The sequence below is a fragment of the Cynocephalus volans genome, chromosome 11 (genome assembly GCF_027409185.1).
Source record: "Cynocephalus volans isolate mCynVol1 chromosome 11, mCynVol1.pri, whole genome shotgun sequence".
Classification (NCBI taxonomy): domain Eukaryota; kingdom Metazoa; phylum Chordata; class Mammalia; order Dermoptera; family Cynocephalidae; genus Cynocephalus; species Cynocephalus volans.
In genome coordinates this window covers 93,424,364-93,445,393 of record NC_084470.1, presented here as the reverse complement: position 1 = coordinate 93,445,393, position 21,030 = coordinate 93,424,364, and the positions used below count along the sequence as shown (strand labels likewise).

Here is a 21,030-nt window from a genome sequence, read left to right as displayed (position 1 = left end):
ACTTATGGCTCTGAGGACCTTTTTTCTGGTTACCTAGCTTGTAGACCTGCGTGTAAAGGGTTTGTGACCCAGTCTGGACAACAGGCTTGAGGGGTCTGTGAGCTGAGACCCAGCCCTAGCTCTGCACTCCCAAATCTCAATTAAATATTCCTCATAATTTATTAGTTCTTTGGTGTTGAAGAATATTTTTAGAAATAATTTATCCAGTTTCTTTAGGTGATTTCAGCAGGAGAGCTGGTTTGAATTATCTAGCCTACCACTAGCTAAAGTAGAAATTTCCTAGCATTCTGTTATATATTATCAACAACTGCCCCAAGGTGAAAAAGTTCTTTGGTAATCTTTGATGAATACAGTTCATCTTAATACTAACTTACTCTTATAGAGTGGAGAAAATATAAAAAATGAAGATTCAAGTTATAGTTCCTGTAATTTGTTCACTCCATGACCCTAGACAAAGATTAGGCTGCAAAATCAGGTGGGGGAGACGATTCCTTCACACATATCAGATAAGATGAAGGAATGCAAAAGAGCTTGAAAAGCTTACAAAACTAATAAAAATTATAATTCTTTTCTCTCCTTTCTCTGCCCTATGGGTGAAACATTCATCCATGGCTCTGGTTAATTCATCATGACAGGCTAGTAGTCACCATTAGTGGCCAGCAACATTATGCAAGATCCAATATTCTGGGGTCAAATAAAGAGATACCTATTATTATTATTATTTTTAAATACTTCTGCATATATAGGGTAAGCGCATGCGCATGTGCGTGCTCTCTCTCTACCTCCTAGGGGTAGCGAGTCAGTATTTGAGGTACACTAAACAGGAATGCATCCTCCAGGTGTGGCTATTACAAATGGTCAACTAGAGCTATCTAAATCTATGACAGAGGGTTCCCTAATGAGTACAAAAGATGGTAGAAATAATTTTTCTGATGAAAATAGTGTTCAATATGTATGTGTTGGCTGGAGATATTGTACAGGGACCTCTAACCTTGCACATACATAGGGGTTATAAGAATCTGGCAAACCAGGCACTTTAACATTCTTTGCAGTGGCACTCTGGGCCTAGGGTTCTAGTCCTGGGTCTGGACACTTAACAGAGGATTCCATCACCTGATCCAACTAAAAAGTTACCTATAACCTATAATGAGAGTATTGCTACATTTGTCTGCTGAACCTTTGATACATTTAGAAAAGATGTGCGTTGAAGCTTTCCCCAGTCTGTAAGAAAATGGTGAATATCTAACTTTTGTGCCTGCTTGCTAATAAATGTTCATATGTGTGGCAAAATTTGATCTGAGACTTGATTTTATTGTTACAGATCACCCAGCAGCATGATAATCTCTAATACTGGAAGCTACCTATTTCTATCCAAAAAAATTGCACTATCGGGAGTAGCAAAACCAGCTCAGTTCAGTTTGCAACAATTATGATGTATCAAATTTCCTAAATGAAGCCTGTTGGGACATAACCTCAAAACAGGAAAATCATGATTCTGATCAAGCTGTTGTACAAACTTGCCATCATGGACCCTCCAAGAGAAAGGCTGTTTCTCTTCAGTGGGAAAACCACAGGAAGCTACAGAGACAGCCTTGGGGTGTGGGTTTTACTGGGCTTGGGAGCCTGCCAAACATACCATTGTTCTGTTTCTTGGCCCCTGGAATGCAATGATACCCAAGCATTTTTTTCCCCCTTAATGATTTCTCCCAAACCACCTGGACTCTGTATTCTATTCAAAATGATGTCATTTAAACAATATTTAAAGGACTAGATGGGAGGCAACTATCCTACTTCCTCAAATAAATGCAAACCAGAAGTATTTGCATTTTCAAAACAGTACTGCCTTGGATTCTTAGCAGCTGCATGTAACTACCCTCCAAATGTTTTCAAAAATATTTAAGCTGAAGTTAACCAAATTGGAAAGTGAACTACATTTGTCATAAACAGTTTTTTGAGGAAAAGCTTTTAAACATTCATCCCATAACCAGGCATACTGCCAGCGCCTTGGGGCCTGACTGGGTGCCTCAGCCATGAAGCCAGGGACCGGACCTCCCCTCCCACAACCAGGCACACAACCAGCACCTCGGGGCCCAACTGGGGTCCTCAGGCATCGAGCTGGGTACTGGATTCCCCCCCTCCCACAACCAGGCACACTGCCAGTGCCTTGGGGCCCAACTGAGGTCCTGAGGCAAAGAGCCGGGAGACCAGACATCCCCCATAACCAGGCACACTGCCAGCAATAAGAAGCATGCCAAAAACATCACCTCCATGTGGGTGGCCCACCACAGCCAACACAGTACCATGGCTGCTGTGAAAGTGGCTAGACGCCACAACCACAGTGCAGACGGTCCACCAGCTACTGGAGTGCACTGACACAAGGAGAGTCACCAGCAGAGATAAAGAAAAGAAAAGGATGTCTCTCTCCACAAAGCCCACTCCAGAGTAACAGAAGCATCTGCTCTATGATAATATTGGGGGACCTGAACACACCTCTCAGCATTTGACAGATCATCTAGGCAACAAATCAACAGAGTAACCATTACTCTTTCAGAGGGAGAGAAGAAATCTAGGGTAATTAGAGGAGGGAGGGGGAGAGATTGGACAAGGGGCATAAAGAATAAGTACAATTTGTAACAATATATATACTAGTAATATTGATTTGATCAACATATGTCAACATCAAACCCCAAAATATGTATAATCAATTATGATTCAATAAAAAATAAAATAAAATAAATAAAAATTAAAAAATAAAGTGGAATCATTTCCCCCCAAATGAGCACAATGGAATTCTGTGACTGTTAACTAATCCTACCACATCATTTTCTGGGAGATGTTTAATATGGTAGGTAAGTGAACTGGAAGTTAGAAATCATGGGCTTTCATGTGATTTCTCTGAGCTTAATGTTCTCTCCATCTGATAGACTGGAAGCTCTCTTGCTAGCCACTTCATAGCAAACTTGAAAGGGATACTGGGAAAACATCCATAAAATGATGCCAAAGGAACAGAGAAATGCTATAGCACTTGAAAAGATTAAACCATGGCAGCTAATCCTCCCTGCCTGTGTTGCACTGGCCTCCAACCCATTTATAGCTACAGCAAGAAAGAGCATGACGATGGAGACTAGGGAAAGGCTTCCAAGAAGCAATGTGGGACAGGGACAAGAACCACCGTGCTGGCAGGCAGCAGGCTTGGTGCTGAGCCCAGCACTGTCACAGGAACTGCTGTCCTGGGTCTCTTCTGTCCCTGCCTCTAAGAGCACAGAGAAATTCAGAATTCAGAGAGAACACAGAAAAGAAGCCTCTCCCAAGGTTTATGCCAGATCAAAAAAAGTTGTGGGCTTGACACTGGCTACAGATACCTGCACAGATACTTTGGTCTCCAGAAAATAAGAGAATTCATTCTTTCCCCCAATCTCAGCATCATGTTGGTTAATAATTAAACGCCTAGATTAAAAGCCTACATGAAAAGAAAAGGGAGAGAAGGAAAGAAAAAGACAAAGAATCTACTAACCTGCTCATTAATATCTGCTCACCTCTTGAGGCCATGCCCTTTTTTAAAAGAATCGCTCATCCTTTTCTGTTCCCCTCCCTTTTTGCAAACTTCTAAGGATAAGAAGTATTTTATGGCTGTGAATGACAAAATGAGTGTATTTATGAAAGGAAATGGGAATGGCACCTGATCTCGGCTCATACAAAGGAGCAATGGAAAACATTTAGAGTGCGAGCTACACAGCAACCAGCATAAAAACTGTCATCTAAGGTCATGGCCACTAAAAAATGTAACTAATTTATATCTGAGGAAACTGAAGCTCAGAAAGTTTGAGATACTTGTCCAAGGTCACACAGTTAGTAGACAGCAGAGTCTCTAATGCCAATGCTCATTTCTGCTGCACTAACTATATCAAAACGTTCTGCTAGTTCTTAGCTCAAAAGATTAGGATGCTTTAAGTTCCCTTCTGCTAGTGCTCTCACTTATTTAGACCCATTTACCATTTTAAGCCCTTGCAATCCTTTTTTGAATTTTAAAATTTTTTTCTTGCAAATTGTTCATTCTTTTTATTCACAAAACATAGCTTCAAATACTTAAGAAAAAAAAAGAAAAGAAAAACCACCCTCAAAGGTCAAGAATTCACCACGGCCAACGCTATTACAAGGAAAATACTGTGAGATCAGAAGTAACTTCCCAAGAAGAACTTGTCAGCTGTTTTGAGCTAGCACAGACCAACTGAAACAAGTACACAGCCTCCCGCAGGGAGCATGTTCATTGGGATTGTTGTCCTTTTGCAGAGAGTGGGATAGGATGATGTAGTTCTCATTTTCCAGGTATACTTTCCATGCCTATTGGAATATTCTCAATAAGCAGTGAGTGATTGGGCAAAGAACAGCAGATATTGTGAAATAAAAGTCTTACTCCTCTAGTGGAGCCAGGAGACGTGCATGTGTTTATTTTCTTACTCATGGATATCACTTTACCAGCAAGTCATTTTGCACATACTTATATTTTTTAAATCTGCTTACTTTATGATTTAAGTCAATCTTCTTTATCAGTCAGGTAAAACTGAACTAATAAAGAAAATTCATACATAAGCATGTTAGTATCTTCATAGCAGGTTTTACTCAAGCAACAAATAAATGATCTTTAAGAAAGAGTGACCTTGAGCTCATGTTCCATGTTTGGAATTCGTGGGAGGTTCTAATGCAACAATGAGTAATTGCCACTTGCCTCAATTCCCACTTTTTTTTTTTTTTTCAATTTTATTTTATTTTATTTTTTATTTATTTATTTATTTTTTTAAAATTTTATTTTGTCGATATACATTGTAGCTGATTATTGCTCCCCATCACCAAAACCTCCCTCCCTTCTCCCTCCCCCCCACCCCCCCAACAATGTCTTTTCTCTTTGCTTGTCGTATCAACTTCAAATAATTGTGGTTGTTATATCTTCTTCCCCCCCCCCCGGTTTTTGTGTGTGTGTGTGTGTGTGTGTGTGTGTGTGTGTGTGAATTTATATATTAATTTTTAGCTCCCTCCAATAAGTGAGAACATGTGGTATTTCTCTTTCTGTGCCTGACTTGTTTCACTTAATATAATTCTCTCAAGGTCCATCCATGTTGTTGCAAATGGCAGTATTTCATTCGTTTTTATAGCTGAGTAGTATTCCATTGTGTAGATGTACCACATTTTCCGTATCCACTCATCTGATGATGGGCATTTGGGCTGGTTCCAACTCTTGGCTATTGTAAAGAGTGCTGCGATGAACATTGGGGAACAGGTATACCTTCGACTTGATGATTTCCATTCCTCTGGGTATATTCCCAACAGTGGGATGGCTGGGTCGTATGGTAGATCTATTTGCAATTATTTAAGGAACCTCCATACCATTTTCCATAGAGGCTGCACCATTTTGCAGTCCCACCAACAATGTATGAGAGTTCCTTTTTCTCCGCAGCCTCGCCAGCATTTATCGTTCATAGTCTTTTGGATTTTAGCCATCCTAACTGGGGTTAGATGGTATCTCAATGTGGTTTTGATTTGCATTTCCCGGATACTGAGTGATGTTGAGCATTTTTTCATATGTCTGTCGGCCATTTGGATATCTTCCTTAGAGAAATGCCTACTTAGCTCTTTTGCCCATTTTTTAATTGGGTTGCTTGTTTTCTTCTTGTAAAGTTGTTTGAGTTCCTTATATATTCTGGATATTAATCCTTTGTCAGATGTATATTTTGCAAATATTTTAACCCACTCTGTTGGTTGTCTTTTAACTCTTTTAATTGTTTCTTTTGCTGTGCAGAAGCTTTTTAGTTTGAAATAATCCCATTTGTTTATTTTTCCTTTGGTTGCCCGTGCTTTTGGGGTCATATTCATGAAGTCTGTGCCCAGTCCTATTTCCTGAAGTGTTTCTCCTATGTTTTCTTTAAGAAGTTTTATTGTCTCAGGGTGTATATTTAAATCTTTAATCCATTTTGAGTTGATTTTAGTATACGGTGAGAGGTATGGATCTAGTTTCATTCTCCTGCATATCGATATCCAGTTATCCCAGCACCACTTGCTGAAGAGGCAGTCCCTTCCCCAGTGAATAGGCTTGGTGCCTTTGTCAAAGATCAGTTGGCAGTAAGTGTGTGGGTTGATTTCTGGATTCTCTAGTCTATTCCATTGGTCAGTGTGTCTGTTTTTATGCCAGTACCATACTGTTTTCGTTATTATAGCTTTGTAGTATAGCTTAAAGTCAGGTAGTGTTATGCCTCCAGCTTTATTTTTTTTGCTGAGCATTGCTTTGGCTATTCGTGGTCTTTTATTGTTCCATATAAATGACTGAATAGTTTTTTCCATTTCTGAGAAAAATGTCTTTGGAATTTTGATGGGGATTGCGTTGAATTTGTATATCACTTTGGGTAGTATGGACATTTTCACTATGTTGATTCTTCCAATCCAAGAGCATGGAATATCTTTCCATCTTCTTGTATCCTCTCTAATTTCTCTCAGCAGTGGTTTGTAGTTCTCATTATAGAGATTTTCACATCCTTGGTTAACTCAATTCCTAAGTATTTTATTTTTTTGGTGGCTATTGTAAATGGGCAGGCTTTCTTGATTTCTCCTTCTGCATGTTCACTATTGGAGAAAAGAAATGCTACTGATTTTTGTGTGTTGATTTTGTATCCTGCTACTGTGCTGAAATCATTTATCAATTCCAAGAGTTTTTTTGTAGAGGTTTTAGGCTGTTCGATATATAGGATCATGTCATCTGCAAACAGGGACAGTTTGACTTCATCTTTTCTAATCTGGATGCCCTTTATTTCCTTCTCTTCTCTGATTGCTCTGGCTAGTACTTCCAACACTATGTTGAATAGGAGTGGTGAGAGTGGGCATCCTTGTCTAGTTCCTGTTCTTAAAGGAAAAGCTTTCAGCTTTTCCCCATTCAGGATGATATTGGCAGTGGGTTTGGCATATATGGCTTTAATTATGTTGAGATACTTTCCCTCTATACCTAACTTATAGAGGGTCTTTGTCATGAATGAGTGCTGAACTTTATCAAATGCTTTTTCAGCATCTATAGAGATGATCATATGGTCCTTGTGTTTGAGTTTATTAATATGGTGTATCACATTTATTGATTTGCGTATGTTGAACCAACCTTGCATCCCTGGGATGAATCCCACTTGATCCTGATGAATAATTTTTCGTATGTGTTGCTGTATTCTGTTTGCTAGTATTTTAGTGAGGATTTTTGCATCTATATTCATCAAGGATATCGGCCTGTAGTTTTCTTTTTTGGTTATATCTTTACCTGGTTTTGGTATCAGGATGATGTTTGCTTCATAGAATGAGTTTGGGAGATTTGCGTCCGTTTCAATCTTTTGGAATAGTTTGTAAAGAATCGGTGTCAATTCCTCTTTGAATGTTTGGTAAAATTCTGCTGTGAATCCATCTGGTCCTGGGCTTTTCTTTGTTGGGAGCCTTCTGATAACAGCTTCAATCTCCTTTATTGTTATTGGTCTGTTCAAATTTTCTACGTCTTCACGGTTCAGTTTTGGGAGCTTGTGTGTGTCCAGAAATTTATCCATTTCCTCCAGATTTTCAAATTTGTTGGCGTATAGTTGTTTATAGTAGTCTCGAATGATTCCTTGTATTTCAGATGAATCAGTTGTAATATCGCCTTTTTCATTTCTAATTTTTGTTATTTGAGTCTTCTCTCTTCTTTTTTTTGTTAGCCATGCTAATGGTTTGTCTATTTTATTTATCTTTTCAAAAAACCAACTTTTTGATTCGTTGATCTTTTGAATTGTTTTTTGGTTTTCAATTTCATTCAGTTCTGCTCTGATCTTAATGATTTCTTTCCGTCTGCTAACTTTAGGTTTGGATTGTTCTTGTTTTTCTAGTTCTTTAATGTGAAGTGTTAGGTTGTTCCCTTGCCATCTTTCTATTCTTCTGAAGTGAGCATTTAATGCAATAAATTTTCCCCTCAATACTGCTTTTGCAGTATCCCACAGGTTTTGGTATGATGTATCAATGTTTTCATTAGTTTCAATAAACTTTTTGATTTCCTGCTTGATTTCTTCTTGGACCCATATGTCATTAAGTAGAATGCTGTTTAATTTCCATGTGTTTGTATAGTTTCCAGAGTTTCGTTTGTTATTAATTTCTAGTTTTAATCCATTGTGGTCTGAGAAGATACATGGGATAATTCCAATTTTTTTGAATTTATTGAGACTTGATTTGTGACCTAATATGTGATCTATCCTGGAGAATGATCCATGTGCTGATGAGAAGAATGAATATTCTGAGGTTGTTGGGTGGAATGTTCTGTAGATATCTGCCAATTCCAATTGGTCTAGAGTCTTGTTTAGATCTTGTGTTTCTCTACTGATTCTTTGCCTAGATGATCTGTCTAATATTGACAGTGGGGTGTTCAGGTCCCCTGCTATTATGGTATTAGTGTCTATTTCCTTCTTTAGGTCTAATAGAGTTTGTTTTATAAATCTGGCTGCTCCAACATTGGGTGCATACATATTTATGATTGTTATGTCTTCTTGATGGATCAGTCCTTTTATCATTAAGTAGTGTCCCTCGTTGTCTCTTTTTATGGTTTTTAGTTTAAAGTCTATTTTGTCAGATATAAGAATAGTTACTCCAGCTCGTTTTTCTTTTCTGTTTGCATGGTAAATCTTTTTTCATCCTTTCACTCTTAGTCTGTGTGAATCTTTATGGGTGAGGTGGGTCTCTTGTAGGCAGCATATAGTTGGGTCCTCCTTTTTGATCCAGTCAGCCAGTCTGTGTCTTTTGATTGCGGAGTTTAAGCCTTTTACATTAAGAGTTGTTATTGAAAGGTGTTGATTTATTCCTAGCATTTTATTGGTTGTTTGGTTGTCTTAGGTGTCTTTTGTTCCTTGCTTTCTGATTTACTGTTTGGTTTCTGTGTTTGTTGGTTCCTTAGGTTGTAGATAGCGTTTTTGTTTGCTTGTTTTCTCTTCATGAATGCCATTTTTATTATACTAGTGGGTATTGATTTTTCTTGGGTTTTTATGGCAGTGGTAGTTATTTTTCAGGAACCAAACCCAGTACTCCCTTGAGGATTTCTTGTAAGGGTGGTCACGTGGTAGTGAACTCCCGCAGTTTTTGTTTGTCTGAGAAATATACTATTTGCCCTTCATTTCGGAAGGATAGCCTTGCAGGGTAGAGTATTCTTGGCTGGCAATCTTTGTCTTTGAGTATTTTGAAAATATCAACCCATTCCTTTCTAGCTTTTAGGGTTTGTGATGAAAAGTCTGATGTTAGCCTGATTGGGGCTCCCTTATAAGTGATTTGACGCTTCTCTCTTGCAGCTTTTAAGATTCTCTCTTTGTCTCTGAGTTTTGCCAATTTGACTATGACATGTCTTGGAGAAGGCCTTTTTGGGTTGAATACGTTTGGAGATCGTTGAGCTTCCTGGATCTGAAGATCTGTGATTTTTCCTATACCTGGGAAGTTTTCTGCCACTATTTTGTTGAATATGTTTTCAATGGAATCTCCATTTTCCTCCCCTTCTGGAATACCCATGACTCGGATATTTGAGCGCTTGAGGTTGTCTGATATCTCTCTCAGATTTTCTTCCATGTCCTTGATTCTTTTTTCTTTCTTTTTGTCTGCTTGTGTTATTTCAAACAGCCCATCTTCAAGTTCAGAGGTTCTCTCTTCAACTTCGACAAGCATGCTGGTTAAACTCTCCGTTGTGTTTTTTATTTCGCTGAATAACTTCTTCAGTTCAGCAAGTTCTGCTACATTTTTTTTCAGGACATTGATTTCCTTGTATATTTCCTCTTTCAGATCCTGTATACTTTTCCTCATTTCATCATGATGTCTAGCTGAGTTTTCTTGTATCTCATTCAGTTTCCTTAGAATTATCACTCGAAATTCCTTGTCAGTTATTTCAAGGGCTTCTTGTTCTATAGGATCTAGTGTATGAGATTTATTAACTTTTGGTGGTGTACTTTCTTGATTTTTTGTATTTCTGGTGTCTTTTTTTTGGTGTTTATTCATTGTGGCAGGGGGTTTCACAGTCCACCGGTTTGAGACTAATGACTAACTAGGATGTTGCTGTGGTTGCCAATTTGGTATGGCTCCCGCCGTGACTGCTCAGTTGGCCTCTAGTGTCTTGTGTATGTGGTTGCCTCGGGTCTTGGGCTTCTCCGGGGATCCACCTTTCTGGTCAGCTTGGACTCTGCTGGGCTGGTGGATCACGTACCACAGGGTGTGTGATCGCTGTTGAGCTTTCACTTCCTGTACAGGACTTCTCCCTGTTCCGTGTGCTCTGGCCCAGGCTGTTAGATCGTGCAGTGGCGACCCCACCGGGTGTGTGGTTTCTGTCGAGTCTCCGCCTCCCTGGCCGCACATCTCCCCCCTCTGTGCACAATGTGCTGGGCTGGGGTGTGTCTTCTGCACCCCTCGTCTATCAGCTGGGCCTTCAAGACCCTGCTCAGCACTGCCTCACCCAGGAAGTCTACCAGGTTTCTGCTAGGCACAGACGACCGGTCTCTCTGGGTGCCTTTGTAGCACTTTGTAGATCTTTCTCGGGTCTTGTTCACCTTTGTGTCCCCCCGGTATAAACCGAGTCTAGTGCCCGCCTGCAGCCTGCTCTCCGGCAGGTTCAAGCGGACCTGGGAACTCTCCTACCACACTATTCCCAACCAGAAATTCGTTAGGCTTTTTTCCAAACTGGTGGTCACAGAGATGGTATCTGCCTCCCAGTAACAGGAAGTTTACCGGGGCCGGAGTCCAGGGTGTGGTGGAGTGACAGTCGGCCCGCCCGTACTTCCTTGCCCTCCCAACACTGGTCGGGACGCCCCATGCCCCCACCCCCGCCAGAGAACCGCGGAGGGAGTGGGAGAGGAGGCCGGCCCGCAGGCTCTGGAAAGCCCTGCGCCAGGCCAAGCAAATGGGCTCAGTGATGGCCGCGCAGGGCGGAGCTGCCCGCACCTGGGAAAATGGAGGCAGCACCGGGGCGGTGAGTGGCCTGGTGGTGCAGGCGGGAGCCGCGTGGGCATCCACCCCCCGAACAGAGCTGTGCCAGGGATCACTCACAGTGCTGTGCCAGGTCGGGTGCTCGCTCTCTGTCTCTGGTTTGTCGCCTTCCGTGTTCTCGGCGCTGCCGCCTCGGGCTGTTCAGTCGCGGCGCGGCTTGGGCGCTCCCAGGAATCTTCTTTAATGCCGGCCTGAAACCTCGAATCCTGAATAGGGCAGCTGGCCGCCTTCAGCGCGGCCCCGGCCTCCGGGATCCTGGCTGCACCCACAGCAGCCCTGGCGCCGTGTTCCCTGTTTCGAGACTCGCTTTTGCAGCTAAGAAACAGTTCTTTTCCTGCTCCACACTTCAAAGCTGTTGCCTGTAAATGAGGCAGCCTCTCCTGCCGGGGGCAAAGTGGCGTTGAGCCCCCACGACCGGCCAGCAGCTGTAGTCCTCCCTTAAGAGATGGTGAGAGGAAGGTCCACAAGTTTCCCGGCTGCCTGAGGCCCAGTCGCCGCCTTTTACACCTCAGCTACTCCGCGCCAGCCGCCGCCATCTTGAAACTCCTCAATTCCCACTTTTGTTACCCTCTCCCATCAAGGTCCTTCATGAAAGAGTTGTCATTAAAAGAAAGAGAAATGTGAAGTACAACTGAGAACTAGGAAAAACCCAAATTTTCTCCCCTGCCTTCACAAATAACACAAAAACATACCTTTACATGGATTTCTATCCCAAGTTTGCATGCCAATAAATTTCTTAAAAACATCTAAATGCGTCAGCAAATCCAGAGTCTGCAAAAACTCTTGGGCTGCCTAGAGTTGTGATGATAGGTAAGTTCTGACTACAAGGTAGTGTGACTATTCAACATACCCTCCAAAGTCATCCTCTTGGGAGCTGAGCAGTTATTCTAATGATGCTGCCCTTTCTCAAGACACTGCTGAAGGCAGACTTGTACACTGTCAAGATGGTCCCTTGAATTTGCAAAATTTGCTTATGTCTATTCTCCCATTGACTATTCACATTTGGCATACTTGCAGCCATTTAAGGGACACATAGGAGATACTTTCCAATTTGAGACTGATGGCTATAAATTCAAGATGTCTAACTTTGGTGTGTGCTTTCACCAGCCCCTAGATAGTCTATGAAATATAAACATGTAGTCTATTTTCCTTGTTAAGAAAAAAGCATTAACAAAACAAAACATCCTTGTTGAGACAAAAACATTAACAAATCTTATGACAAAATTACTTAAAACTAGGGAAGCCCAGACACTCTATAATTTATCACTATCATCACATAAAATGATATATAAACAAATCATAAGGACAATAACTTCAGGAATAGGATGTTCTCAAACAATTCTTTCATAAAGGCTATATGACAAATACTATGGCAAAAAGGCTATAGTGATAAGTACTTTTAGAAATAACCTAGACAGGACATTGGAAGGCCCTTCAGAAAAAATTAAATGGGAACATTTAAAAATCCTGCAGGAGAGCAAGCAAAAGCCTTCAAAGAGTTCACTGCCAGAACATATCCTTTCATAAAATATTAAGTCATTTTTGATGAATCCCAAAGACTTCTTGTTTTAATACACTCTGGAAATAATCTTCTAACATAATAACAAATCATTGAAAACATCAACTGAAGCAAATGAGATAGTAAAAGCTGGAAAGAAGCTCAGCTGAATAAATATTCAGAACATTGCAATGTAATACTCAATACTAGCTACCGCTTATGGTTTAATGATAAATCATACCTCCACATTAACAGGCAAAGGGATTTCTGATTCCATGTCTTAGCATCCTGCTAGACCATGATTTTACGGAAGGCACAGGCTATCTTCTTTTTTTCTCCCATTGTGCTGTTCATTTATTTATCTACCAAATCATTCACTGATTTTTCTCACTATTCAAAACATATTCAATCAGTTCCCACCATTTGCCAGGAACTCGTTACCCACCTCCAAGCTAGGAACTTTTCTTGGGTAAAGATGTTCATATAACTTCAAATGTCTGGATTATATAATCATGTACTACAGTAAATAACTTGTCCAGAAGGATATCATTAGACACTTCAGAGGCTGACTTATACACCTTTGTATCATCCAAAAATATATCATGAAATTATTGAACTGCTATGATGGTAGTCATTAACAAACTCATGTAAATATGTATTTGGGTGTTTTAACATTCCATTTAAATAGTTATATATATTGTATACAACCTATCTATGTATAAGCATATAAGTCTATAAAAGCTTTCCCAGTTTAAGCTGACTGCTCCCTTATTTCTTTCTTTTTTTTTTTTTTTTCTGCTCCCTTATTTCAATGGCTGGGTAGCAGTTACTATTTTCCTCCCTCCCTACCTTCCAAAGCTGTGAATGTATTAGACAAATAAAAAGGAAAGAAGGAATATGAAGAGATGATAGTTGGGGCTCTCTGCACATCAGAAGTCAAGTCAATACACCCCACTAGTGGAGGGAGAACTAACCCTTACAACTCTAAGAAGGTATCTCCTCCCATCTCCCAGTTGGATGCAGCTGGGCCTAAAGAAATAATTGATCAAGAGACTACACAATCTCAGAATCACAAAACAAAATCCAGTGGTAGATTAGCCTCTGCATCTCCCTTTACTACAGTTGAGGAAAATGAGTCCAAAAGAGAAATAGTGACTTCCCAAAGCCATAAGGAGAGTCGTGGTGGGGTTGGGGCTGGTTGCAACCCTCCTCTCCCAGTGTCTCATCTGGGAGAGTTTGGGAATGGTACCAAACAAACACTCATGGAGGTGAATAACAAATACTGGCAAGTGTGTAGAGAGAAGAGAATGCTCCTGCACTATTGATGGGACTATAAATTAGTACAACCATTATGGAAAACAGTACGGAGATTCCTCAAACAACTACAGATAGATCTTCCATACAATCCAGCAATCCTACTGCTGGGTATATACCCAGAGAAATGGAAATGATCATGTCAAAGGAATACCTGCACTACCATGTTCATCGCAGCTCTGTTTACAATAGCCAAGACATGGAACCAATCTAAATGTCCATCAATGGATGACTGGATAAGGAAAATGTGTTATAGATACACCATGGAATACTAGTCTTTCATAAAAAAGAATTAAATTCTCCTGCTTGCAACAACATGGATGAGCCTGGAGAAGCTTATGTTGAGTGAAATAAGCAAAGCACAGAGGGATAAATATCGCACGTACTCACTCATAAGTGGGAGCTAAGAGAGAAAGAAGGAAGGAAAGAAAGTCCACAAGTCCCTCGCAGAGGGAGAGAACATACCTTGAGATACAAAGCGGAGTGGGGGGAAGGGGAAGGGGATGGGAGGTGGAGGATAATTAGGTGGGGAACATGGGGTGCAAACACAATTTGTGGTAAGTGCATGCTGCCAGTATGGATCTGGCCTTCACATCTTGGGCATGAGGGGTGACAATCAGCTTTGTGTCTCACGAATATTCATAACCAATAAAAAAAAAATCATCAAAAAAAAAAAAAAAAGAAAAAAAAAAAAACTCATGGAGCAAGGGTGCTTTACTAGGATCCACAGGCATGTTTCAAGGACTTCATGAAGCCACTGAAATTGTCTTGCAAAACTGTGGCTTTGCATTTTTTCAGGGGAGCCAGGATGACCGCTTTCATCAATCTGAACAAGGTCTTTAAAAAATTTAAGAACCAAGGATGGGCTTAGGGGGAAGGCTAAAAGTGAATGAAATTAATTCCAGACTAAAGGGAAAACAATTTTTCAATACCATGAAGACTATGCTTGGGCCAGGCAGCCAGTGGAACCATGTAAGGAGAATACAGCCCTAAACATTCTGGTCTGGATAAAAGGGATCCCGTAAGAAAAAATGTGTTTAGGCAGGCCAGGTATGTCTTTGTGACCACAGATGACAGGGAAAGGAGTAAGCAGCATAAGTTCTAACCATTGAGTAGGTGGTCTCAAAAGATCATAGGTCAGAAGTAACAAGCAAGGCTGAGTCCTCTGGAGTCATGGAAACAGTTTTGGTAGTTGTCAAGAGACATGAATGCAAGGCTTTCGCAGCCTTTCAAAGCCTCGACCTTCAAATCCCTGATTCCATCCCTCTCATTGTACCTGCTTGTAGACAAATAATGAGCCCAGAAAAGGCTCCAAGCACCCCAGGGGACCTAATGTGATCACAGGGGTCTTTGTTTTCCTCTTACTGCTGCTGATGTCAACACAAGTCCCAGGAGTGGGCAAAGGCCTTGGTACTTGGCCACAGGGAACTGGATACATGTCAGCCATTGTAATTTCCCTGGGAAACAGAAAATATTTTCCCTACTCTATGGATGAGGAAATTGAAGCAAAGGGAGAAATGTCCGAGGTTTTTCAAGAAGGAGAAGAGCCAAGAGCTCTGAGGTTGGGGCTTGTAGCTAAATACTCTGCACTGGCTATAGTTGGATATTCCATCTTCTTTTAGGATCCAAGCAGTTCTGGAGACTGGGGAAAAATCAGTTGCTAAGGACAAGATGTGGGATACAGTTTACACCACACAACCATACATATGGAACCTATCACATTAAAATAGAAGATTGGAGGCCTCACTGGGTAAATGAGATAGGAAAAGAGAACCTGGGGGTTACTCATCATTTTCCAAATCAGATTTATGTCCCTTTCAAAAAGGAGAAGGAAAACCTGGCTATGGCCCCGTTTTGAGTAATATTTGCCACTGAGAAGCTGTATGCAAGAATTCCTGGCACAAGCTTTGGAGAGCTCTTCTGATTGGCTCTGGCCAGTCCTCGTAAATGGTAGAGATTTAAAACCCTATCAAATCTGAGAAGCAGGGAGTATCCTTGATGCAGCACCATTAATCCGTCTGTCTAAAGCTAATTTCAAACTTAAAGTAGGAATGTTTGAGGAAAAAAATTATCTATTTATACCTATATATATATGGGTTTTTTAAAAAGTCAGGAAGGGTAGAGATCAACAGGTAACAGTGATCTGAGTGGTTGGATTATGGTTATCTTCTTTCTCCTTAAATATATTTTCTGTAACTAAAATGCACTGCTTGCAAAATAAAGAATACAGTAAAATAAAGAAAATATAAAAGCTAATAATTTAAAGTGTCAGTAGAGAGAGCTTATCTCATCCAACTGACTCATTGCACCAAAGAAGAAATGGAGGTGGGTGGCAGTGGGGGGGGATAACTTGCTCATTGTCATTTATCAAGACAGTGAGGGATACAGAGCCAGGACCCTGGAAATCCCCTGACTTCCTGCCCTCCATACCCCCTTGATGCAGCTGCTGAATTCCTTAGCCTAGGAAACTCCCTAAGCTTGGTGATAGGTGAGAAAGAGTTTTATATGGAAGTGAAAAATCCAAAACACCAGCCTCAAGTGTTAGCCAAAGTGTTGGAGCAGATTCTAACTCAAAGGACAGCCAAAATGGAAATGGCACTCCCGAAGACCAGAGGATAATTTGTAAGAAATTGAGTGTCCTAATTTCAGTCACAACTGCTGGAATGAACGACTTTGCAAATGTGCCATGTTTTCTTGTCTCTGGCTGTTAGACATGGAATCCTCCCTGCCTGGAATTCCTCTTGTTCTCTCTCCCACGTCTTCCTAGAAATTCCTACTCTTCCTTTAACATCAACTCAGAAGTCATTTTCTGCAAGTCCTTCCCTGGTCTTCCTTGTTTACAAAATTAATTGGTATTAGAATCCCATAACAAGAGGACAAACCTTGACTGTAGAGCATATCCCAACTTAACAGAGATCATTATTGGCTTATAGGTCCGTCTCACCCTCTAGATAGCATACCTTGAGGACGGTGACTACTTTAATCACCTTTGTATTTCTGACACACAGCAGGGACTTAAATGTGAGTGAATAAATGAATGCCTATTAATACAAGGAGATGCACAATAAGACTTCAACTCTTCTTTCCAAATCTACAATTTGCCTTTCTGTCCTCTAAATGGCACATCTACAGAACTCTTAGGTGACAGGTTGCTTTGGGACAGAGGTTTTTCTAAAAGAAAGTTTAAATAGCTGAGTTTAATTTTGGTATGTCATGTTTCTCAAGTAACAAGGAAATATGATAGAAGGTAGGATTACATAATATCAAAAGATAAATAGGAAGGCAGGCTATGACAAAGGCAAAAAGAAAGTACAATTTACATTTGATGATACCAGCTGATATTTGTTATTCCCACCCTACCCTCTCCCTATCACTCCTCAGGACCCACATGCCCAGATACACACAAAAAGCTAACAGCAAGTCACTTTGAGGAGTCTAATCCTAACACATAAACAGAAGATCCTATTGCATAGTCAACACCAGAATGAGTATATTATTGGGGTTACTAATCACTAATTAAAATTTCAAGATCGGGCCGAGCCCGTGGTGCACTCGGGAGAGTGCGGCACTGGGAGCACAGCGGTCGCTCCCGCCGCAGGTTCGATGGCCGGTGCACTCACTGGCTGAGTGCCGGTCACGGAAAAAAAAAAAAAAAAAAAAAAAAAAAAAAGAAAAACAACAACAACAACAACAACAAAAATCTCAAGATCAGGTTTCTGGGCACTTCTTTCTACATCCATGCAGTAGGCAGGTCCCAGATGGTATGCAAATCAAGTTCAGAGCCTGCTTCTTCATAACAGGCTGTTGTTCCTGGAATATCACAAAGGTTGTGGGTGACAGAACTGTGCAACAAGAGCAAGAACACTCTGCATACAGTCTCCTCAGGCACAGCTCTGCTCCTGCATCTGCAGATCTGAGAGAAGTTTCTGGTCAACTTTTGGGTCCCAGAAACAAGGCTACTGTTGAATAAAATACCTGAAGGTGCCTAGCTTTACTCCTTATTGAGAAAGAACAGTAACAATATTCGACATAGCCCTGACCCCCTGGAATTGACCAGGAAGGCATAGAAGAGGACTTCCTGGAGGGATGGCAATGTTCTATGTCTTGAATGGAGGAATGTGGATTACATGGTGTGTACCTCTGACAAAACTTACAGAACTGTTTTCTTAAGATTCTTGCATTTCACTATATATAAATTTGACCTAGAAAAAAGTTATGCACAAATACTGAACTCTGGTTCCTAGGTTTATTTTCTGTAGCAGTATGAGCTAGCAATTTTCAAACTATTTTCTGTGTATTCTAGACTTGAGCAAGTGAATAAATATATCCAGGATAATAGGAGTCAGGTTTCTCATTGTTGGGGAAGGTAGTTACAAATATGGAAAGGGGGGAATTAATATCACCAAAGGGGATAAAATATATCATGTGTCTCCTGACACAAGGATACAACATCATTTCTTTGGTATTCCTGCCAAAAATTCATAATCTAAATCTAATCACAAGGAAATATCAGACAAATCCAAATTGAAGGAAAGTCTACAAAAATAACTGTCAAAATGTCAAAATGTCGAGGTTAAGAAAGACAAAGAAAGGATAAGGAACTTTTCCAGATAGCGGGAAGCCAAAGAGACATGACAACTAAATGTAATGTTTGATCCTGAACTGGATCCTGATCTGGGAGAAAGAAAAAATTGTATTATTGGTACAAATAATATTTGAAATATAGGCTGCAGATTAGATAATAGTATTGTGGAAACATTAAATTGCCTGAATTTGATAAGTGTATTGTATTTTTTTTTTTTGGAGGCTGGCCTGTAAGGGGATTGAACGCTTGACTGTGATGTTACAATACTGCACTCTAACCAACCAAGCTAACTAGCCAGCCCCACAGAGAATGTTAACTTAGGAAATTTACATTGAAGTATTCAGTTGTAAAGGGCCATAATGTCTACAACTTACTCAAAATTTTAAGAAAAAATGGGAAGGGGGCATGGTGGGAGGAAAGCACATAGACATGGGGCAAAATGTAAACAATTGGTGAGTGTGGGTAAAGAATTGTACAGGAGTTCCTTGTACTTCTCTTGGAACTTTTCTATAAGTTTAAAATTATATATAAATAGAAAATTACTCCAGAAATACCCTAACTGTCAAAAAATATTTAGGTGAAAGGCTAATAACAAACTAACTCAATGCATTATGAGAAATTCTTTCAGGAATATTGGTTTCAAAATTATACCATTTCCTCTGGTAGTAACTGCACAATACTCCAGTTGGCTCCAAATTCCTTTTTAGAACAAAAACGAAAAACAAAATAAAAAAAAAAACCTCATAAGATTCAATTCAAATGAGTTTTTTCGAAATTCTAGTGACAGATACCATCATTTTAGAAAGTTTTGCAAGACAATAAACAGAAATTGGAAATAAAGTTACTCCTCACCACCCACCTACCCCCCGAACCCCCAGATTCTTCAATAATTTTTTCTGTAAGATGGAACAATTCACTTGGCTATACGTCAAGCTAAGATCTCACCCAAGAAAATAGGGTGAGAAATGATTCGTGGGTAGATGACTTGGCCTTCCCTGCCACAGACGTAGAGAACTGTATTCTTCCCCACTTCAGGCTATAAAAAGAGCTATATATATATACATATATACACACACATATATTATATATATATTTATGAACACAGTAATGAATAAGAGCATTATTACTTGACAGGGCTTATTCTGCCTCCCCAATTTTTTTTTTTTTTTGTCGGTATTTGTGGTTAAATCAAGACACAACACAAGTATGGCCTTGGTCCTAGCGGAAAAAAAGGCAAAATTACTGAAAACTACCAAAGGAAAAAATTACTTCATGAATGTCAAAGGAGAAATTTTTAAAAGTCATTTTTAGCCTCAAAGAATCTTTTTGAAATAATAACAACTATGACTCAGTATAAAAAGTTTTAAATTATGCTAAGTATGCTTTAAGAAAAATTCACATGCACAGCAATGAAAATGGAATTGGATTTGTCATTTCAAAGTATTAATGCTGCGTTTGCAGATAATAGAGAATGACACTCCCCAAAGTGAATAAAGAAGGTAGCCAAGTAAGTAAATGCTGTGTGTCTATTGTAAGGAAATACATGCATCAGTGAAACAACCTTTTCAGCAGAAAGGAAATTTAATACCCAGACCACATGAAAAGTGATCGCTATGGGAACAGCACAGCTGTTAAAATCCAAGTCAGTTTGTATTAAATCATCTAGAGTGTTTATGTAAAGCAGGACTTTCAGAATGACCACCAAGAGGAAATAATTTTGTGAACAAAAAAGTGATACCTATATTAATTTAATGCTTATAATAAGTGTGAAAGAAAAATGCAAAGCTATTCTCTTTTAAATAATATAAGGGACCCCAGTTAGCCAGTATGCTTGCAGTATCTCAAGGGCTAATTTAATTAGAAATAGAAGAAGAAAGAATGAGTGTCCGCATTTCATGTACAGAACCCAATTATCTTTATTTCATTGACTAGCCAGACCTACATAAAGCTTCTGGCACCTGTGCCAAACAATTCCAATATGAAATTAATACTGCCAAGTTATTTTGAGACAAATTAGCTCAGCCATTCAAAGAAAAAAAAAAGGCACTCCACTGAAGAGCATATAATCCTAAAACTTGTGTTTCTGAAGACAGAAATGCACGTAGACATCCTTGAGGCCCTGATGTGAGCAGTTATACAATAACTTAGGGCTAGCCGGTTTGCTCAGTTGGTTAGAGCGTGGCCTTATAACACCAAGGTCAAGGGTTTGGATACCCTTACAGGCCAGCTGCCAACAACAACAAAAAAGATACCTTAAAGAAGCTAGAGAAAAGACTGAGCTCATGGGTAACTACTAACAAATGATAAGCTTTAAATCTCAACACAGGCACTTGGGATGAAAATAGGGATTTAGTTTACTTTTGAAGCAAAAAGAAAAAAAATTACTCATTTTTTGAGCACCTAAATTTAACCAAATTTATCAGCATTGTTTGTCAAATCTGAGTTCAACTTTTAAAGAAACTGTTCAGGATTGTGATTTTCATATGACCAAAGTAAAGTTTTCAAAGGAAGCGTGTTAACTCAGAGCAGAGAGAATTTCCTTAGAATTTAATTCATTCCACACTGCCAGATGTGGGCTACACAGCAAAAATGTCCCAAATTGTAACCAAGAGGCCACAGTTTGAGATTAGTGACC

General features: G+C 39.9%; 1 protein-coding gene across 4 annotated transcripts in view; it reads right to left on the bottom strand.

Annotated features, from left to right (window-relative positions):
* The window catches only part of ATG7 (autophagy related 7), a 262,622-nt gene that overhangs the window by 139,481 nt on the left and 102,111 nt on the right, over positions 1–21,030 (bottom strand). The window lies entirely within an intron of this gene.